This window comes from Arachis hypogaea, chromosome 6 (genome assembly GCF_003086295.3).
Source record: "Arachis hypogaea cultivar Tifrunner chromosome 6, arahy.Tifrunner.gnm2.J5K5, whole genome shotgun sequence".
NCBI classification, from domain to species: Eukaryota; Viridiplantae; Streptophyta; class Magnoliopsida; order Fabales; family Fabaceae; genus Arachis; species Arachis hypogaea.
The window spans coordinates 42,681,576-42,689,627 of NC_092041.1; the positions used below are offsets into that span (position 1 = coordinate 42,681,576).

At 39.0% G+C, this 8,052-nt stretch overlaps 1 non-coding gene and 1 pseudogene across 1 annotated transcript; one reads left to right on the forward strand and one right to left on the reverse strand.

Moving 5' to 3' along the window:
* Nucleotides 1–362: 362 nt before the first annotated feature.
* Nucleotides 363–464, forward strand: LOC112700367 (small nucleolar RNA R71; annotated as a pseudogene).
* A 6,939-nt stretch (nucleotides 465–7,403) lies between these two features.
* Nucleotides 7,404–7,511, reverse strand: LOC112700350 (small nucleolar RNA R71). Its single transcript, XR_003153258.1, has one exon. It is a non-coding gene; the product is annotated as a small nucleolar RNA R71 (small nucleolar RNA).
* Between the last annotated feature and the right edge of the window lie 541 nt (nucleotides 7,512–8,052).

The following is an 8,052-nucleotide window of genomic DNA, read 5'->3' on the forward strand; positions in this document are numbered from 1 at the left end:
TTGGCTTGCTCCCATTCACCTCATTCCTCTGTGTTTACTCCTTCTTGGGTTGTTGATTGTGTGGTGACTGCTGCAACTTGGTTCTTCTCCATTTGCTTTGTAAGGTCAGCTAGTTGCTTGGCAATCATCTTGTTCTGAGCTAGTAGTGCATCAACATGGTTCAGTTCTATTACACCTCAAGTGTTGCTCCTTTCAGAAGCATAGAAGTAGTCATTCTCAGCTACAGTCTCAATGACATCTATGGCATCTTCAATGGTCTTCTTCTTGTTCAAAGATCCTCCGGATGAGTGATCCACTGCCTTCTTTGATTCATACGAGAGTCCCTCATAGAAAATATGCAGCTGTACCCATTCATTGAACATGTCCGATGGGCACCTTCTTGTCAAATCCTTAAACCTTTCCCACGCTTCGTAGAGAGTCTCACCATCTTGTTGCTTGAAAGTTTTTACCTCAGCTCTCAGCCTGTTGATCCTTTGAGGAGGATATAACCTTGCCAAGAATTTGTTCACTACATATTCCCATGCTGTTAAACTCTCCTTTGGGAAAGACTCCAACCATTTAGACGCCTTGTCCCTGAGTGAAAAGGGGAACAAGAGCAATATGTAAAGATCTGGGTGGACGCCATTAGACTTCACAGTGTCACATATTCTTACGAAGGTGGTTAAATGTTGATTTGGGTCTTCTTGGGCACTTCCTCCAAATGAACAGTTGTTCTGAACAAGGGTGATGAGCTGGGGTTTTAGCTCAAAGTTGTTAGCATGTATGGTTGGCTTTTGGATGCTGCTTCCACAGTTGCCTGGGTCTGGGTTGATGTAAGATCCTAGAACCCTTCTTCCTGGCTCAGCATGATTCACATGGCCATCTCTGGCATGATCATGAGCTGCTCCTTCATGGTTATCCTCCATGATTGTTTCAAAGAATTCCTCCTCTTCCTCTGCTCCAACAACTCTTTTGCCTCTTGCTTCCCTCCTTTTTCTAAGGAGGGTCCTCTTAGGTTCAGAATCAAAGGATGTTGAAGCTCCGCTTCTTCTACCTGTCATATAACCAGCACAGCTCACAGCAAGAAAGAAATTGCAGAAATATAATGGTTAAAGTGGTTGTTAGTGTGAGTGGTGCAAATTGTCAAACAGTTAGTGGGCTAGTGAACAGAATTGTAAATAATGCGGGAAAATAAAAGGGGAGATAAGGAAAGGGAAGAAGTAATTGTAACTAAAAGTAAACAGCTAAACAAAATGAACAAAAGAAAAAAAATGCTCAATCTAGTGATCTTCCAACTTAATCATTGTTGATTCAAAATCAATCCTCGGCAACGGCGCCATAAACTTGATGCATGGGAATTTGTCTCTCAACAAATTTCCTTTGGCAAGTATACCGAATTGTCATCAAGTAAAAACTCACAATAGAGTGAGGTCGAATCCCACAGGGATTGATTGGTCAAGCAATTTTAATTGGAAGAATACTCAAGTTGAGCTAAGCAGAAAGTGGATGTAGAATTGCAGAAAATTAAATGGCGGGAAAGTAAATGATAGAAAATAAAGTGCAGAATCTTAAATGGGGATTGGGGTGATTAGCATGAAAGTAAATGACAGAAAGTAAAGAGAATGGGTAAGATCAGAAATGGGGAAATCATTGGGTTCAGGAGGTATTGCATTCTCCGGATCAAGTTCATTCTCATCTCTTCCTCAATCAATGCATTCATTGATCTCCTTGGCAATCTTAAGTGATTGAATCCCAATTCCTTGGCAATCCAATCTCTCTAAACTTGAACAATTGCCCAATTCCTTGATTTAATTGCTCATGAGAAGAGATGAGGTATGGTCACTGATTATACCACATATATTTCCAAATCAAAGTGTTGGTAGGGTTATATGTCACTATACCCATCCAAACCCCAATTTGGTCCAACATGAGAAAGCATTTCTAGCATGATCTCCTCATCCCTTTTCCAAGGCTCAGAGGAGATCCAATTATGGAGAGTTTCTTTCCCAAGATAACAATCCAATTAGATGAAGATCGAAAGCTTTCTAGTAAGATCAAGAAAAAAGAAAGAAGAAGAATAATGAAAACTATGATTGATCCATCAAATTACAACAGAGCTCCCTAACCCAATGAAATGGGTTTAGTTGTTCATAGCTCTGGAAAATGGAAATGAAGAAGAAGAAAGATACATTCTAACTCTAGAAGTTACAAAAAAGTAAAATATACAGAGTGTTGTTTTCTCCAATGTGCCACTCTCTTTTCTAGTTCAAAACTACTCCTATATATACTACTCTTCTTGGTCTTCTAGTCAATTCTGCAAGTCTTGGATATGGGCCTTTGAACTTAAGTTGAAGCAGTTGGGAATCTTTAGTGGGCTCAGCTTTAGTTGCAGAGAGAAAGTGACGTAAGCATGGACTTTGGCTTGGGGCGTTAGTGGCGTTAACGCTGAGTGACATTGTGGGTTCGAGAACGTTAGTGGCAATCACTTTTCTCACTAACGTTCCCACCACATGGCCCACGTTAACTCCAACGTTAGTGGTACTAATGTGACCACTAACGTTGCCTTACAAACCTTCGCAAGCATTATTAGGACTCACCTTTCCCAATAACGTTGCCTTGTGCCCCTAGCCCCAACGTTTGAGCTCACGTTAACTAAGTTAACGTGGCTCTTAATGTAGTTATGTCTCATCTTTGCAAGTGTTATTGGGACTCACCTTTCCCAATAACGTTGCCTTATGCCCCTTGTCCTCACGTTAGAGCTCACGTTAACTAAGTTAACGTGGCTCTTAACGTGGTTATGAATGCCATCCCAACGTTAGTGACAAAGGTGAGTGTCACTAACGTTGGCTCATCAATTTCAACTCCACGTTAACTTTCACGTTAATGGTTAACGTGACCATTAACATGGGCAATGCAAGCTTGATCCAACGTTAATGACAAAGGTGAGTGTCACTAACGTTGGCATTGTCCCTCTCTTCCACGTTAGAGTCCACGTTAACTTAGTTAACGTGGCTCTAAACGTGGTTCATTGCCACATCTTGGAGCATTAGTGGTGATCACAATTACCACTAACGTTGGAGTCGTTTTTTGTCTCCACGTTGACTACCATGTTAATGTAGTTAACGTGGCAATTAACGTGGTTCATGATGGCTTCGAGGGCGTTACTGGTGTTCACTTTTCTCATTAACGCTGCAAGCTTATCCCTATTCCACGTTAGTACCTATGTTAACTAGGTTAATGTGGATGCTAACGTGGCTCTTCCTTGCTTCCTTTGTCTTGAAATTACACAAATAAAATGCATCAAAGCTCTAATCCAAGTCATGAAATCATGCATTATCCAATTTAACATTCATTCCCTGCATAATTCTCATGAAATAATGTAAAATTCACAATATTTGTCTAAATCAAGATGTAAGTGTTCTTCTACCCAAAACTTGCTTATTTCCTAAGAAAATGCATGAAACTACCCTAAAATAGTAAAAAAAAGGTCAGTGAAACTGGCCTAGATGCCCTGGCATCAGTTGGCGTGCCACGCCCCTTTGCTCAAGTGGCATGCCCATAGTAGTTGATGGGTCAAGCGTGCCATGCCCAACCTGGCGTGCCACGCCCCTTTTGTGTCTGATGAGCGGATAATTTATACGCTTTTTGGCATTGTTTTTAGTATGTTTTTAGTATGTTTTAGTTAGTTTTTATTATATTTTTATTAGTTTTTAGTTAAAATTCACTTTTCTGGACTTTAATATGAGTTTGTATGTTTTTCTGTGATTTCAGGTATTTTCTGCTGCTGAAATTGAGGGACCTGAGCAAAAATCTGATTCAGAGGCTGAAAAGGACTGTAGATGCTGTTGGATTCTGACCTCCCTGCACTCGAATTGCATTTTCTGAAGCTACAAAAACCCAATTGGCGCGCTCTCAACGGCGTTGGAAAGTAGACATCCTGGGCTTTCCAGCAATGTATAATAGTCTATACTTTGCCCGAGATTTGATGGCCCAAACTGGCGTTCCAAATCAGCTCAAAAGTGCCCGGCGTTAATCGCTAGAACTGGCACAAGAATGGGAGTTAAACGCCCAAACTGGCACAAAAGCTGGCGTTTAACTCCAAGAAAAGTCTCTACACATGAAAGCTTCAATGCTCAGCCCAAGCACACACCAAGTGAGCCCGGAAGTGGATTTTTATGTAATTTACTCATTTCTGTAAACCCTAGGCTACTATTTCTCTACAAATAGGACCTTTTACTATTGTATTTTCATCTTGGTTCTTCTGGTTCACTCTCTGGGGCCGAAGCCAATGATCACTATTATCACTTATGTATTTTAAATGGTGGAGTTTCTACACACCATAGATTAAGGTGTGGAGCTATGCTGTACCTCGAGTATTAATGCAATTACTATTGTTCTTCTATTCAATTCAGCTTATTCTTGTTCTAAGATATTCATTTGCACGCAAGAACATGATGAATGTGATGATTATGTGACACTCATCATCATTCTCACTTATGAATGAGTGCCTGACAACCACTTCTGTTCTACAAGCAAACAAGGCTTGAATGTTTATCTCTTGGATCCCTTAATCACAATCTTCATGGTATAAGCTAGAATTGATGGCGGCATTCAAGAGAATCCGGAAGGTCTAAACCTTGTCTGTGGTATTCTGAGTAGGATTCAATGATTGAATGACTGTGACGAGCTTCAAACTCCTGAAGGCTGGGCGTTAGTGACAGACACAAAAGAATCAATGGATTCTATTCCAACCTGATTGAGAACCGACAGATGATTAGCTGTGCCGTGACAGGGTGCGTTGAACATTTTCACTGAGAGGACGGGATTGTAGCCACTGACAACGGTGATGCCCAACATACAGCTTGCCATGGAAAGGAGTAAGAAGGATTGGATGAAGACAGTAGGAAAGTAGAGAGACGGAAGGGACAAAGCATCTCCATATGCTTATCTGAAGTTCTCACCAATGAATTACATAAGTATCTCTATCTCTATCTTTATGCCTTATTCGTATATCATCCATAACCATTTGAATCTGCCTGACTAAGATTTACAAGGTGACCATAGCTTGCTTCATACCAACAATCTCCGTGGGATCGACCCTTACTCGCGTAAGGTTTATTACTTGGACGACCCAGTGCACTTGCTGGTTAGTTGTGCGAAGTTGTGATAAATAGTTGAGATTGCAATTGAGCGTACCATGTTGATGGCGCCATTGATGATCACAATTTCGTGCACCAAGTTTTTGGCGCCGTTGCCAGGGAATTAAATGTCCTAACTACAGTTTCACATTTCTTCCCTGCAATAACAGTGCCAAGTTTTGATCCGGCAACAGCACCAAGTTTTTGGCGCCGTTGTCGGGGATTGTTGAGTTTGGACAACTGACGGTTCATCTTGTTGCTTAGATTAGGTATTTTTCTTCAGAGTTCTTAAGAATGAATTCTAGTTTTTCAAGGTGATGTTCTTATCATCACCAAAGCTGATTGATTCTCATCAATTTAACTATTGAATGCAATGTCCTGCTGAAGCTTGGCTAGCCATGTCTAATTCCTTTAGACTGAAGCTTTAGACTAACATTGCATGATTCCTGGAATTCTCATTAAGAATTTTGATATCTTTACTTTCTTTTCCACTTAATTTTCGAAAAATCCAAAAATATTACAAAAGCATAAAAATAAAAAAATATTTTATGTTTCTTGTTGAGTCTAGTATCTCATTTTAAGTTTGGTGTCAATTGCATGTTTCTATTCTTCTTGCATTCATGCATGTGTCTTCATTAATCTTCAAGTTGTTCTTGATGATTTCCTTGTTTTGATCTTTAAATTCTCTTGTCTCGAGTGTTTTGTTGTTTTTCATATGCATTCTCATTTTGTTAGTGTCAATGGTATACAAACTGCTAAGTTTGGTGTCTTGCATGCATTGTTATTTGATTTTAGTTACATTTTGATTATTAAAAATCCAAAAAAATTTTTAATTTATGTCTTTTCAAGTCAAAAATACAGAGAATTGAAGATTCAGAACATACAACAGAGGAATTACACAGAAAAAGGTTGGGCGTTCAAAACACCCAGTGAAGAAGGAAAACTGGCGTTTAAACGCCAGCCAGGGTGCCTGGCTGGGCGTTTAACTCTCAAAAGGGTAGTGTTTTGGGCGCTAAACGCCAGAATGGATACCATTCTGGGCGTTTAACGCCAGGATGGCACAAGAGGGAAGATTCTGTTTTTAATTCAAATATTTTTTTTCAGGTTTTCAAAATTTTTCAAAATCAAATCTTTTTCAAATCATATCTTTTCAATCATATGTTTTCAAAATCAATTTCTTTCCATTTTCAAAAATACTTGCTAACAATTAATGATTTGATTCAACATTTCAAGTATGTTGCCTTTTCTGTTGAGAAAGGTTTAATGTTTGAATCATATCTTTTCTTGTTAGCCAAGTCATTAATTTTTAAAATCAAATCTTTTTAAATTGTTTTTCAAATCATATCTTCTCAATCATATCTTTTTAAAACTATATCTTTTCAATGATATAATTTTCTCACATCTTTTTCAAAATAGTTTTCAATCATATCTTTTTACTTTCTAATTTCAAAATCTTTTTCAAAAATCACTTGATTTCTTTTTCCACTCTTAAGTTTTCGAAAATCAATTAGTATTTTTTCAAAATGTTTTTAAAATCTTTTTATTTTATTTCTTCCCCTCTTCTCACATCCTTCTATTTATGGACTAACACTACTCCTCAATGCACAATTCAAACTCCGTCTTTCCTTGATAAGTTCGAATTTTCTACCTCTTCCTTTCATTTTTCTTTTCCTCTGACACCTCAAGGAAACTCTATACTGTGACATAGAGGATTCCATATTTTCCTGTTTTCTTCTCTTTCATATGAGCAGGAGCAAAGACAAAAGCATTATTGTTGAGGTTGACCCTGAACCTGAAAGAACCTTGAAGCGAAAGCTAAGAGAAGCTAAGGCACAACTCTCTATAGAGGACCTAACAGAAATCTTCAAACAAGAAGAAGACATGGCAGCCGGAAACAACAACAATGCCAACAATGCAAGGAAGGTGCTGGGTGACTTTACTGCACCTACTCCCGACTTCTATGGGAGAAGCATCTCTATCCCTGCCATTGGAGCAAACAACTTTGAGCTTACGCCTCAATTAGTTTCTCTGATGCAACAGAATTGCAAGTTCCATGGACTTCCATTGGAAGATCCTCATCAGTTTTTAGCTGAATTCTTGTAAATCTGTGACACTGTCAAGACTAATGGGGTTGACCCTGAGGTCTACAGACTTATGCTATTCCCTTTTGCTGTAAGAGACAGAGCTAGGATATGGTTGGACTCACAACCTAAAGAAAGCCTGAACTCTTGGGAAAAGCTAGTCAATGCCTTCTTGGCAAAGTTCTTTCCACCTAAAAAATTGAGTAAGCTTAGAGTGGAAGTCCAAACCTTCAGATAGAAGGAAGGTGAATCCCTCTATGAAGCTTGGGAAAGATACAAATAATTGATCAGAAAGTGCCCTTCTGACATGCTTTCTGAATGGAGCATCATAGGTATCTTTTATGATGGTCTGTCTGAACTGTCCAAGATGTCTTTGGATAGCTCTGCTGGAGGATCTCTTCATCTGAAGAAAATGCCTGCAGAAGCTCAAGAACTAATTGAAATGGTTGCAAATAACCAATTCATGTACACTTCTGAAAGGAATCCTGTGAACAATGGGACAAATCAGAAGAAAGGAGTTCTTGAGATTGATACTCTGAATGCCATATTGGCTCAAAACAAAATATTGACTCAACAAGTCAATATGATTTCTCAAAGTCTGTCTGGAATGCAAGCAGTACCAGGCAGTACTAAGGACACTTCATCTGAAGAAGAAGCTTATGATCCTGAGAATCCTTCAATAGAAGAGGTGAATTACATGGGAGAATCCTATGGAAACACCTATAATCCTTCATGGAGGAATAATCCAAATCTCTCATGGAAGGATCAACAGAGACCTCAACAAGGTTTCAACAACAATAATGGTGGAAGAAACAAGTTTAGCAATGGCAAGCTTTTTCCATCATCTTCTTAGC